Source organism: Bos taurus, chromosome 15 (genome assembly GCF_002263795.3).
Source record: "Bos taurus isolate L1 Dominette 01449 registration number 42190680 breed Hereford chromosome 15, ARS-UCD2.0, whole genome shotgun sequence".
Taxonomy (NCBI): Eukaryota; Metazoa; Chordata; class Mammalia; order Artiodactyla; family Bovidae; genus Bos; species Bos taurus.
This window is the reverse complement of record NC_037342.1, coordinates 51,198,059-51,212,197: the sequence shown is the minus strand read 5'-3', so window position 1 is coordinate 51,212,197 and position 14,139 is coordinate 51,198,059. Positions and strand designations below refer to the sequence as shown.

General features: G+C 45.6%; 1 protein-coding gene across 11 annotated transcripts in view; it reads left to right on the top strand.

Moving 5' to 3' along the window:
• STIM1 (stromal interaction molecule 1) overlaps nt 1–14,139 on the top strand; it is a 204,557-nt gene that overhangs the window by 4,778 nt on the left and 185,640 nt on the right. The window contains exon 1 of one of the 11 annotated variants that reach the window (XM_059874874.1): nt 13,707–13,727. The gene's annotated coding sequence lies outside the window, so the exon portion shown is untranslated. 11 annotated transcript variants of the gene reach the window in all.

The window sequence follows — 14,139 nt, the reverse complement described above, 5'->3', positions numbered from 1 at the left end:
ATCAGTTAGTTCAACTTATTTTTTACATGTGAGGAAACTGATGTCCAGAGGGGCATCACACAGAAATTCCACAGTGGGTTATTAGTAGAACTAGACAAAGACCTTTGAGTCAGGGACCCAGGCTTAATCAGTTATTCAAACCACAAGTCCAATTGGAAGGAACCTAGGGCTACAAAGAAGTCTAGTTTGGGAGTGGGGGTGGGGATATGTATTTAGAGAATATTAAATACAACATAATACACAAGTTTAATGAAGCAAGCAGGGAAGACAGTGTAGGCTAAGGATTAAAAGAGCTCTGTGTGGGCTGAGCTAGGCTAAGGTGGCTGGGGAGGGCTTCCTGGAAGGAGGGGTTGGGCGGAGGCAAAAGAGAACTTGGTGGGGAGTAGCCTGACTTGGGGATTGCTGGAGGAAAGGGGGTATTGTAGACGTCTGGAGCACCAGTGTGAGTGCACGGGGTCTCTTTGGCGGCTGAACAATAACTGGGCAGAGTTGCTTCATAGTTGGCCAACTACCTCACATGAAAGCCAGTAGACAGGAAGATTGCAGTCACGTGTGATCTGTGGCAGTTCTGATAACTACTATAATTTTGAAGTAATGATGATTGTGTATAATATTTGGAGATGTCTTCACCAATGGTAATGTGGCATGGGAATGTCTGTAATTTCTGTTGGTGACAAAATCATAGGTGGTGCTAATAATATTGTGGTTGGTTTTAATATATAATTGAAGGAAATGCTAACTTTCGGTAAGAGAATGCTGAAAATAAGATATAATTTCTTTCCCATTCAAATTCACAAGCCCTCCTGAATTCTTCTCATGGGCGCCTTAGGAATGTGGAGCCTTCATGCTAAGAACTCCTGTTCTCTGACAAGGAGGAGATGAGGTCTTACGGGGAGGGTTTCCTAGGTCTCCAAAGGACTTGTCTTTGAGCCCCAGGGGCCCTTCATTTCCTGTATTTCAAAGCCTTCATTTCCATACTGTATCTCAGGACTGAGATACAGTCCTGAGTGATTTCATGGGCATACTGTGGTATACTACCCTTTGTGAGAAATGATTCTCCAGGAGACCCTGTAGCTCTGGCTGTCACACTTTTTGGGAGAGAGAAAGATACCAAACTGGGTCTCCAACAGAGCTTTCTTTTTTTGTTACTGCTAATTAAAAAAAAAAAATACAATCTATGAAGATATACAACTAAATATAAAGAATAATGCATTGAATACCCATGTGCTACACCACAGTTTAAGAAGTCAACTAATAATAATACAGAGCTTTCTTTATTACCCCTGGATACTACATATAAAGTTCTAATGTAACACATGGCACATTGTACAGATGTTTGCTCTCTTGCAAGTATAAGCTCTTTGTGGAAGAAGGGAGGAGGGGTTGTACTTTGTCTATATCTGTTTTTATTGGGCCCAACCTAAAACCTCTATTAAAATTTGTTAGAAAAGCTGGAATCAGGGCCTGTTTGAATGGATTGCATTTTCTCTCTTCCTTTCAAAGCTTTTCGTATATCTTGGTACCCATTCTGGGCTTTTCCTCAACACTTGGAGGTGTTGCTCACCCAGAGCACTCTGTATTTTCACTGAAGCTCAGATCTGTTTTCCCTTTTCAATGTACTGTTTTATGTTATCCTTAACTTTGGAAGTAGGTAGAGCTGTTTTTATTATTATGCTTGTTTTTTTTTTTTGGCTGCACCACACAGCAGGCAGGATCTTAGTTCCCTGACCAGGAAGTGTACCCATGCTCCCTGCAGTGAAAGCATGGAGTCCTACCACTGGACCATCAGGGAATTCCCATTAAGCCTATTTTAAAGGTGAAGGATTTATAGCTGAGAAAATTGTGTTGTTGGTCACATAGCGAAAAAGTGGCAGGCTCAGAACCCTAACTCTGGGGATCAGTGTATCCAGCCCTTGTTTTTATCAAAACGCTTTATCTGTCAATATATCCTTAACCAGTCTGGCTTGCAGAGCTTAACCTCAATGATCTGGCCATACTGTGCTTAGTCGCTCAGTTGTGTTTGACTCTTTGTGACCTCATGGACTATTGCCTGTCAGGCTCCTCTGTCTGTGGGGATTCTCCAGGCAAGAATACTAGAGTGGGTTGCCATGCCCTCCTCCAGGGGATTGAGCCCAGGTTTCCTGCATTGCAGGCAGATTCTTTATCATCTGAGCCACCAGGGAAGCACCAGTCTGGCCATAGCTGTGTTAACAAAGGTGTTTGAATAGTCTAGTCACCTATCACAAAGTGCTGCTCTGGAGGATGGTGGAGTCTATAATCTTATCAATCATGCTGCCCTGTTGGAGTTTTCTGTGTATGTGCCCCGCCTGCTTGATATAAACTCCTCAAGGGTTAGGACAAAAAACTTCTAACAAAAGGCTGCTGCTGCTGCTGCTAAGTCGCTCAGTCATGTCCAATTCTTAGCGACCCCATGGACTGAAGCCCACCAGGCTCCTCCGTCCATGGGATTTTCCAGGTAAGAGTACTGGAGTGGAGTGCCATTGCCTTCTCCGTTAGCGAAAGGCTAGGCGTGTGGTATACTTTACATATTGTAGAGGTTGTAAAACTGAATTGGAGGGGATTTATTGTCTGGTTCTGTTTCTACTGTAGGTTACTAGGCACTTGCTTAGAAATTGAAAAAATTTTCCTTTGAAAGGGTTAGATAAAGTTGAAGAAATAAACTTTACTTCTTTAGAAAGTTCATTGCTTTAGAATTTCTCACTTTTTGGGAATTCCTTGATGGTTCAGTGGTTAGGACTCAGCACTTTCACTGGTGGGGTCTGGGTTCAGTCCCTAGTTCTGATCTCTGGTCAGGGAGCTAAGATCCCTCAAGCTGTGTGGTGAGGCAAAACAAACAAACAAAAAGAATTTCTCATTTTTTGCTTTTGTTAAAAAAGTCATTCAGATCAGTTTGAGTGTAACAGCCTCACTTCACTTGGAAGAAGTTTGTCAAGGATTTTAAAGAAACCAGACTTTTATTGTTGCAGCCCTTACCAAGAGAATGCAGTTAAAAGTAGCTGGAAACTGTCTAATTGCAGAAAGGACTTATGTGTAATGGGGAGAAGAAAGTTGGGAATTGAGTGGGTGGGCCTGGGTAGAAGCCTAGATGAGATGATTAACTTTGGTTGTCAGAAGGATCTAAATTGGCCATGGTCAACAGACATAAATACCTGGATCTAGGGAAGCTTCAGAATTCCAGCCCTGTGGGCCTTGTAGACGGAGAAGGCAATGGCACCCCACTCCAGTAACTCTTGCCTGGAAAATCCCATGGATGGAGGAGCCTGGTGGGCTGCAGTCCATGGGGTCGCTAAGAGTCAGACATGACTGAACGACTTCACTTTCACTTTTCCTTTCATGCATTGGAGAAGGAAATGGCAAACCACTCCAGTGTTCTTGCCTGGAGAATCCCAAGGACAGGAGAGCCTGGTGGGCTGCCATCTCTGGGGTCGCACAGAGTCGTACATGACTGAAGCGACTTAGCAGCAGCAGCAGCAGCACCTCAGGTTTATGAGCCTGAAAAGTCTTAGTCAGAACCTGAGTGTTTTATGGTTGTTGTTGTTCAATTGCTTAAGTCGTGTCCGACTCTTTGCGACCCTGTGGACTGCAGCACATCAGGCTTCCTTTTCCTTCAGTATCTCCCAGAGTTTTCTCAGATTCGTGCGCATTGATGCTATCTAACCATCTCATCCTCTGCTGCCCCCTTCTTCTTTTGCTTTTAGTCTTTTCCAGCATCAGGGTCTTTTCCGATGAGTTGGCTCTTTGCATTAGGTGGCCAGAGTGTTGGAGCTTCAGCTCCTTTTGGTGGCACCTTTCTAATGAAAGTTACTTCTCTGAACCTGCTGCAGTTCATATTTTACTTCAGGTGTACCCTCTAGACTTATATGGACTCTGGGTGTGGACAAATTAGACCCTTAACTCAAGGCTTACTCTAGGCCACAGGAACGCTGTTGATAATGTCTGGGTGCTAGTATTTCATTTCCGGCCTATACCCCCTTCCTTTTACCGGTTGTAACCACTTCCCTAGCCCCACCTGCAGACTTGAAATGGCTGACCAGATTGGTCTAGTCCCTACCTGTGTTGATGCATAACAAATTATCCTCAAATGTAGAGGCTTAAAATAGTCAACATTTATTATATTCAGTTTCTGTGGGTTGGGAATCTGGGTGCTGCTTAGCTGGGTGCCTCTGGCTCAAGGTCTCTCATGAGGCAGTAGTCAAGTTGTTGGGCTAGGGCTAAAGGCTCACTGGGGGGGCGAGTATTTGCTTTCAAGCTCATTTATGTTGTTGGTAGGCCTTGGGCCCTTGCCACATGGGCCTTGGCACTGGGCTGCCTCATGACGTGATAGTTAGCTTTCCCTAGGACAAGTAATGTAAGAGGGAGTGCCCTCTGTGGAAGCTGTAGTCTTTTCATCACCTAATCTTGCAATTAATGGGCCACAACTTCTGCCATATTCTATATGTTAGAAGCAAGTCAGTAAGTCTAGCATGAACTCCAGGTGAAAGTGAAAGTGAAAGTTTAGCCACTCAGTCGTTTGGGACTCCTTGTGACCCCATAGACTGCAGCCTACCAGGCTCCTCTGTACGTAGGATTTTCCAGGCAAGAGTACTGGAGTGGGTTGCCATTTCCTTCTCCAGAGGATCTTCCCAACCCAGGGATTGAACCCAGGTCTCCCACATTGTAGGCAGACACTTTACCTGAGCCACCAGGGAAATCCCTTGCTAAAAGAAGCCCTCACTTAAGCTTAAATGCGCCCTTCTACTCCCAAGGGATTATACAGTAGCATGAAGAGGGTAGGGATCCCTGGGGGCCATCATAGAGGATGCCTGTGACATCATTCTAGGGCTGTGATCTTGGGAACAGTGGCTTCTGGGTGCTGAGTCCTCTGAACTTTTCTCTGACTTCCTTTGCCTACTCCTTAGAGTCTTGTGGAGTCTTTCTACTCTCTTTGGTGGTATGTCTGTTTGGTTCATGTATGACTTCATTGCTTTGACATGTAGAGTTGACATGGCCCTTCTGTCTGTATTCCTCCCTTGTTTTCAACCCAGTTCTAAACTAGATTTTTATTCTAGGTTCTAGTCATGTGTCCCAACTCATTGTCTGGTATGTTCATTTCTGGAGCTCATTGTATAGCCACTGACCTTGGAGCTTTCACTGCCCCAGTTTGGCTTTGGAGAGCTCGACATATTAGTGCCATTGAACTGGGACTTACACCTTGACAGCTGGAAAACTTACTCTGACCTTTTGCGTTGTTGGTGTTGGGTGCCAGGACTTCACATCCTAGTATGTCAGAGTTGGCAGGGGTTTTAAGTCCCATTGCTCCTAAACTCTTTAATTGACATATGACAGGAACAGATTTGCCCAAGGTCTCAGTTGGGTCTATAATCTGATTTTGTCTAATTATCATTCACATGCTGTTCCCACTCTGTGGTGGAGACTCTTTATCCTAATGCAGCCGGTTTGGGTTGTTAGGAGGTCTGAGACCCATACAGAGGAGGAGCAGAAAGCAGTTCACAGTACTGTATAGTGTTCATAGAAATTGCACTGGGCAGATTGGGGCTATGTCAAGTCAGTGCTGCTTCTGAGGAGCTTTCCCTGCCTGGCTAGGGAGCTTTTATGTGAGGCACAGAAAAAGAAGCTCAGTAATATCTGTGGCATATGGTGACTAATACCTGCATTCTACACTCCATTGGCAATCTCAGTTCAAAGCAAGGAGAGAGCTGTTTGTTGGGATGTACAGAGCAGACTTCCTGAAGGAGGTGGGTCAGAGTGCTGTACTAAGATTGTCATCGTTGTTTGGCTCAGCTTGTCACATTATATATAGATTTGGGGCCTCCACAGGCAGGGTAAATGTATCTAAAGCCCTGTGAAGTGCCAAGGGGGTGCTTTCTGAGCACTGAGAATTTGACAGAAGCCATGCCTCTTTTGGCACAACTTGCTAAGGCAGGTGAGACTTGGATAGGGATAGCTGTGGTCCTGTCGTGTTGATCAGAGCGCAGCAGATTTATGTCAATGAGAGGCCTGCAAGGAAAAACCTGAAATGAGTCAACAGCACTGTACTTTCGCTTTCTGCTGGGGAGTTTGGACTGGAGATGGTGCAGGCTTTAAAATCCCTCTGCTACTGCTACTGCTGCTAAGTTGCGTCAGTCGTGTCTGACTCTGTGCGACCCCATAGATGGCAGCCCAACAGGCTCCTCTGTCCCTGGGATTCTCCAGGCAAGAATACTGGAGTGGGTTGCCATTTCCTTCTCTAATACATGAAAGTGAAAAGTGAAAGTGAAGTTCAGTCGTGCCCAACTCTTAGCGACCCCATGGACTGTAGCCTACCAGGCTCCTTCGTCCATGGGATTCTCCAGGCAAGAGTACTGGAGTGGGGTGCCATTGCCTTCTCCCTAAAATCCCTCTAGGGGTGGTATTTTCCTTCTGGGCCCAGACTGCTTTGCCCACTTCATCTTCCTCTGTTCCCCTCTTTACATTTTGGCCTAGTGAGGCTTTTTCCTTTGTCCTGGTCTGCAGAACACACTTTATCCTGCTTCTCTTTTGCCTTTATTTACAGATACCATTTTACTGCCTCCCAGAATGTCCTCCCCTCTCCTGCCTAACCTCTCAGTCCTCTGTGAAGTGTTCCCTGCCATTAATGCTAGCCACAAGTTCCCTCTCATCTCTGGACTCCAGTAGCACTTGCTATCTACAACACTCTGTGCACTTCTCACCCTGCTTATGCCACTTAAAACAAGAGATAGCCTGATGTGGAATCAAGAGCACTGGGCGTGACTTGAGTTCTTACTGACATCACAACCCAAACTTCAGTCTCCTCCCTTGAAAACAGGATTAAAATGTGTATGAAGTGGTTGTATAGCTTTTAAAGCCTTTTTTGTTTGTTTGTTTTTTGCATATTTTCCTCTCTCAGGGTAAGAGCCATGTCTGTTTTTTTTTAACCATAGCACCCATCCTTAGTATCTATCACAGCATGGATCAGAGGGTATGTGCCCAGTAGATATCTGTTGAATAAATGGATGAATAATAATGAGTTGATCTTGGGACCGAATAGTCATCTAGGGAGAGTGCCAGGTAAATTGTTATCAGTTCCTAGGAAAAACTTTGACAAGAGTGCTTTGAGGTAAGGGGTAGAGTTCACGTGGGGGCTTTCTGAGAAGCTCTGTAGTCATTCAGTGTTTTTCTACTGCCTGCTGCTGCTGCTAAGTCGCTTCAGTCGTGTCCAGCTCTGTGGGACCCCAGAGACGGCAGCCCACCAGGCTCCGCCGTCCCTGGGTTTCTCCAGGCAAGAACACTGGAGTGGGTTGCCATTGCCTTCTCCAGTGCATGAAAGTGAAAAGTGAAAGTGAAGTCGCTCAGTCGTGTCCGACTCTTAGCGACCCCATGGTACTTCATCCCTATTTACTGAGTATCTACTGAAGCTGCACTTGGAGATAGTTATCAGTCACGCTGACAACTCAGCAGGTGGGTCCACCCTTGACTCTGGCTGGCAGTTTCTATTTGCCGCAGCACTGGCTGCCCTGAGACAGTGGCTGTCGTAGGAGTGGAGCAGGGCTGAGCTCCTGGAGGCCTGATATGAGACCTGAGGCAGGGCTTCCTTGGGCCCTGCTGCTCTCTGTCCTCGGTTCCATGGACGCCGTGGTTTACCACAGAGCAAGCATGAGATAGCTGAATGAACAGAACTACTCTTCTTAGCCTGTCCTGTGGGATGGAGAAGGGAGCCTTCTTTCATACTGGGCTTGTTGTGCAGTAGGGAGGTAGGATAGTCCAGTGAAGATCACTGGTGTTGTAAATGTTGTCTCTGATTCTGAGAACTCCCTGGGCCTCAGAGAACTCCAGCCTGAGCAGACATCACACCAGCTTTCCTTCAAGACACTGGGGAGGGGCCTCTAGGGAGAATTGGTAAAGGAACAAAGGCCTAAGAGAGCCAGCTGTGCTGTCAGCATGGCCCAACCCAGATGAACCTGTCCCTTTCTCCATGAGCCAGGTTTACAGAGCTCCTGGCTGCCTTGTATTGAGTTCTGGCCGAGGTAATGACCAGAAATCTCACTGGCTGGCAGGCCTGAGGCAGGCAGGCAGGCTTCCAAATCTCATATGCCTCTGATTTTCTCCAGTGAGATTCAGTAGCTCTGCTCCTGATTGGCCTCTCTGGGTTATCTCAGGGCTCTCACGAAGCTCTCAGAACTCTCATCACCACTGTGTATGTTAAAACAAGTGTGCTAGTGTTTTCCAAGTTCCCAGAGCCAGCGTCTAGAATGCAGGGAACAGGGGAGCTGGGCGCACTTCAGGTATACACATACACAAGTTAGAAAGCAGCTTGTGTCCGTGTGTGTACCTGGGCACCCAGACATCAGGTCTTATTTCAAGAAACCTTTGCTGACGAGGGCAAAGTTCACTGGAGCTCATATTGCATATCACTAAAGAGATAAGTGTGTAAGTAAGACAACTCAGATAACTTCAATGATAAGAATGGCGTGATAGCTACCATTTATTGAGCACCTGTTGTAGGCACTGCGGTAGGTACTTTACATCTGTGCAACAGCCGTTAAAGGTGGGCATTTTTCTTATTGTGCAGATGGGGAAACTAACTCTGAGAATTTAAGTAATTTTCCCAAGATGACTAAGCCAGGATTTGAATTTTAGGTTTATCTGACCCAAAGGCCAGTGCTGTTTCTGTTTTTAATAACCGTAGAAGGGAAGGAGACACTTATATGAATTTTAGTAGAGATGTGCATTTGGATTAAAAAGTATACAGCTTATCAGACCATTAGTGACATTAGTTTGTTCTGTCACCTAAGTGGTCTGGAATAAACTGGGATTAGAATTTGTAGGAGATGGGAGAGGGAGTGAGAAAGTGTATTGACTTATACATTCTGCATGGGAGCCTCACATTGATGAAAAGTGTAGCTACAGAGTGCTATGTATTCAGTCTCTAGCCTCCAGAAGTAGCATTATGGTTGAGCTCTTGTGGATATAAGCTTTGGGATAGGGTCTGTATACATATATATAGCATTCTTCACCTCTTCAGTTAACGTTTAACACGTGTGTTATACCCTGCCTGGGAAAAGGATTGAGTATAATAGGGAAGTTAGATGTGTACCATTGTTTTTCTTTATCCTAATAAGAGCTCCTCTTTATTGAGCACATACTCTATACCAGGACTGGGTTAAATACTTTCACATACATTATCTTGTTTAATCCTCACAATGCGTCTCCCATTTTATAGCTTATCATGTAAGGCAATCTAGGTTCAGTGTCCTATGGTCCTGTTCGAAAATGGGATCACTTCCACCTGGAGAGGTCAGGGTTGCGTATGGAGGAGGAAGTGGAGGGTCTTCAGGTACTCCAGGTAGAAATAGAAGGTTTCCTCTGGCTGGGAAGCATTCCACCCAGAGGAAGTGTCATGAATAAAGGCATGGAGTGGGACAAAGTGAAGAGCCCTGGGGACATTAGCTAGTCCAGGTTGGCTGGAGAGAAGCACTTATGATGGAGAGTACTATAAAATAAGGCAAAGAAAAGAAAAAAAAAAAAGACTGAGGAATGATAATGGAGAACCTCAATGTCAGGCTAAAGAGTTCAGACTTGACTTTGTAGGCTTTGCAGGTGTTGAGTAGGGGAGAGACATGACATGAATTTTGCTTTAGGAAGATTAATCTCATGGACTACACACAAGGCATTGATGGGATGAGGTTGGAGGCAGGAAGTCTGCACAGGAGGCTTTGCAGTTGTTCAAGAGCAGGGATCAGGGTCTGCATTGTGGAGGTAGACTCAGTAGGACTCAGAGTTTAAGTGTAGGGAGGGAAGAAAAGAGTCAAAACCATGTTTTGAGTGTGGGGAGAAGGCAATGTCACCCCACTCCAGTACTCTTGCCTGGAAAATCCCATGGACAGAGGAGCCTGGTGGGCTGCAGTCCATGGGGTCGCTAAGAGTTGGACACGACTGAGTGACTTCACTTTCACTTTTCACTTTCATGCATTGGAGAAGGAAATGGCAACCCACTCCAGTGTTCTTGCCTGGAGAATCCCAGGGACGGGGGAGCCTGGTGGGCTGCCGTCTATGGGGTCACACAGAGTTGGACACGACTGAAGCGACGCAGCAGCAGCAGCAGCAATGAGGTCCCTGGTGGTGCCAGTAATAGAAAATGGCAGTCTGAAGGAGGGCCAGTGCTAGGGTGTGATGACTAGGGGGCTGGTTGACTTCATTTGAAGTGATAGGCGAGGGCTACACTTCACTGTACTCTAGGAACCAAAGAATTCTCTTCTCTTTGTGCTTGTTTCACTTCACTCCATTTTTGAATGAGTTTTCTGATGCCCAAAGAAGTCAAGGGATTTGTCTAAGGTCACACAGGAACTACTTGGTGGATTCCAAGTCTGAGAATCCAGATCTCTTGCTTTTACCTGTTAAGCTTCCTAACAAAGCTGGGCCTTTACTGCAGGAAAATCAGAGACTCTTGCAGATAGGAAAACCTGGGTTTAGTTCCAGGCTTTGCCATTTTCCATTTGTGAGACCTTGAACAGGTTGCTTTTTCTCTGAGCCTTAGTTTCCAAATTTGCAGTAAAGAGAGTATTAATCTCTACCTCATACAGACAATGGAAGATAAGGCACTTTGTAAAACCCTCAAGGGCTGTGTGAGGGTGTTATTCTAGGATTTTGACTTGGTTTGGAGCCATATGTATAGTGAGTATTTTGGCCCAGTGAGAGCAGACTTTAAATTCGCAGTTTTTTGTGGAAGGTCTTTCATTTTAGGCTTCCTAGGCAACTAACTTACCTTCATTCGGGGGCTTTCAGATCTGGGAACATGCTAAGTTTTCCACAGTCACACATCTCTAATTTTCTAGTGTGAAATGAAGTTGCAGAAGGAACATTAAGTGATTTATACCCTTCCAGGTGTTCTTGGCTTGAGAGAAGGCGATTATTATCACTTTCCCCCAGGCTCTTCTACCAGCCTTCAGTTTCTACCAACCTTCAAGGTCTGTGGGGGCAGAGTGCTAGCTGAATTTAGGCTATGTTTTGAGGGGAAGCTCCTGTTAGACTAGAGTAAGCCCTGGCTTGGGACAGAGGTGCCCGGGTGCAGCTGTTGGTCAAAGCTAGTGCCTGGAGTCCTCTTGTGGTCATCTTTTTGGTTAGCATACATGTTCCTGAGTCCTCTTGAGATGGGGAGGAGGCTGCTTGGGTATCATCAGGTCTGGTCTGTGGTTGTGTCCACTCATTGTCATAAGAGCAGGCCTGAAACTGGCCATCTTGTCTGATGTTTTGTCACACACCCTCTCAAGGTTTTCTGATTAATAAAATACCTATTTACTGTTTTGTAGCTTCTGTCTTAAAGCATTTTTTCCCCACTGTTTTTCTTGAACCTTTTTTTCATTTTCTTCCCTCTTTCTAGATTAGTCCTCTTGAATCTTCATGGCTTTCTTTATGAAAAACCTAGTTTACTAAAAAAAGAACACTAGACTAGGAATTTGCTTGGGCTGTGATACTGTTGATCTTTCTGGGCCTCAGTTTCCCCATGCCTGGTATTTGGGGGAGTAACAGAACCGATCTCACAAGGTCAATGCATGCAGAGTTTATGAGATAATGTGACAAGTGTCTTATACAAATGTGTGTAATTTATTATTATTAGTTTTCCTCTTCTGAATTATCTGATCATGTATCCAGTTCTCTGGTTTTTCCCCTCTTTTTACTACCTTATGTTTCCTAGGTTCTCGCTTTTCCTTATAACCTTGCTTTTTGACTCTTAATGACGATCAGACAAGTATGGCCACACTTGCACAGTTGTAAGGCAGAGGGCTGAGCCTTAGGGAAAGTGACGTCTGTTGGTTTTTGAGTATAACATCTTGTCATTAACTTGAACAAGACTCTTTATCCCTCTGTGCCTTAGTTTTCACATTTGCCCCCTGTGTACCATGCAGCTTGATTCTTGTGAGCTTTAAGTCATTTTCATTTTGGAGAATCCCCCTTTAAAATACAAGCGTTACTGGATTGAGGGTACCCTTGACGTGAGAATCTGGGGTGGAGGATAGAGCCTTCCAGAGGGCAGTTCTTAGTTTACTAATTCGAGAAAGGTGTCAAGGCCTCAGGCATATTTGATGCTGCCTGTCTTATAGCCCACACCCGGCTTCTCTGCCTGAGCTGAGCTTGTGCCTGTACTTTCAGCCAGAAGTCAGAGCTAGGTGAGGCTTGATTCCCCCAGGAATTCAGTGATAAAAATTAGGGCACTTGAGCAGATCTAATTGGCTGAACTGAGTGAAGGTCAGAGGCTTTCCCTGGGGGCTCCTTTTAATCTCCTGTAGTTATAGACTTTTCAGGTTGGGCTAATTAAAATGTTGGCAGCTGGACTCAATACTTTCCTTGCATTAGGTCCTGCTCCAGCCTCCTGGAGTACCAAAAGTTGGCATGGGGTTGTCTTTCCTGGGGAACTGAGGAGTGGGTTTCCATGTCTTCATCTAATGAAAGGCATGATAATGTAATAATATTTGTGTAGAATGGGCTCCCACACATTTCATGGTGGAGAGAGATGTAGGCTGAGACCTGGATCCAGGTATGCCTGGATTTGCTGCTCTCCAGACTTCCAAAGTGCTCTTTCAGGTCAACTGTCTGTTCTGTTAGCCCCCAGTGGGCTTTGGTCTGTTAGCTGGCAAGTAATTCCCATTGCACTGGGGTTGTCTTCCCTTTCGTGCATTCCTGTTCTAACCAGAAAAAGGATATGGATAAGTCCTGCCATGTGCCAGGTCAGGGCTGGTGTTTCACACAGCTGTCTCTTGAGATATGGCCATATCTTTTCATAATGCCCATTTTATAGATGAGAAAATACTCATAAAAGGGAAATAATTTGTTTGGTTGTCATTACAGCCTGTAAGCAGCTGAACCAGAATTCAAACCCATGTCTCTCTCAAAGCCTCTAGTTACCTTCCTACTGCTGCTGCTAAGTCGCTTCAGTTGTGTCCAACTCTGTGCGACCCCATAGACGGCAGCCCACCAGGCTCCCCCATCCCTGGGATTCTGCAGGCAGAAGTCAGAGCTAGGCGAGGCCTGATTCCCCCAGGAATTCAGTGATAAAAATTAGGGCACTTGAGCAGATCTAATTGGCTGAACTGAGTGAAGGTCAGAGGCTTCACTGAAGAAGCCTTTTGAAGCCTTTTGAAGAAGCCAACACTGGAGTTGGTTGCCATTTCCTTCTCCAAGGCATGAAAGTGAGAAGTGAAAGTGAAGTCGCTCAGTCATGTCCGACTCTTAGCGACCCCATGGACTGCAGCCCACCAGGCTCCTCCATCCATGGGATTTTCCAGGCAAGAGTACTGGAGTGGGGTGCCATTGCCTTCTCCGTACCTTCCTAAGGCAGCACAATTTCATATCCTTTCTTTTAAAAATTAATTAATTAATTAATTAGGCTGCGATGGAGCGTCATTGTGTCATGTGGGATCTTTCCTTGTGGCGCAGGGGCTTAGTTGTGGTGGGCAGGCTTAGTTGCTCCGTGGCTGTGGGATCTCAGTTTCCCAACCAGGGATCAAACCCATGTCCCCAGCATTGCAAGGCAGACTCTTAACCACTAGACTACCAGGGGGGTCCCTCCTATCTTTCTAAATAGCACATTTCTTGCCTCTGGAAAGTCTTATCCAGTTCCTACAGCCAGAATTATTTTCTTTCCAGAGCACTCTGCCCTTCACTCTATTCTGGCTGATACCCAGTGAGGCATGGATATACTTCTCTCACTTGACTGCTCCCACTCCTGCAAGGTATGGTACTCAGGATGTGTTCACCAAAAGCCCAAAGGAAGTTGTATTGTTGAAGTTTCAGTCATTCTGACAGACTGGTAAAGGGGAGGCTTGGGGCATAGTCTTGGCTCATTCCCACATAAAGTCAGGTCTCTCTCTTCTTGATTTGCCCCAGTGTGCTGTGTTATTCTGGAGACAGTAGGGCCTTCTAGGCAAGATGCTTTTTGGGTTCCCAAGGAGCAGGCCTCTCTAACTTCAGGTCCCTTTCTTTGGTATCTGGCTTTACAGTTTCCTTCTTATAGTCTCCCTGTGATTAATAAGAGTTAGAGCAGTGTTCCCTGGAGTACAGTGGTGTGATCGCCCTTGGCCTGGCTGTGGTTGCTGGAATATTCCTGCTGACTGCGGATACTTGGGTTTGTTTTGCAAAGAGCAG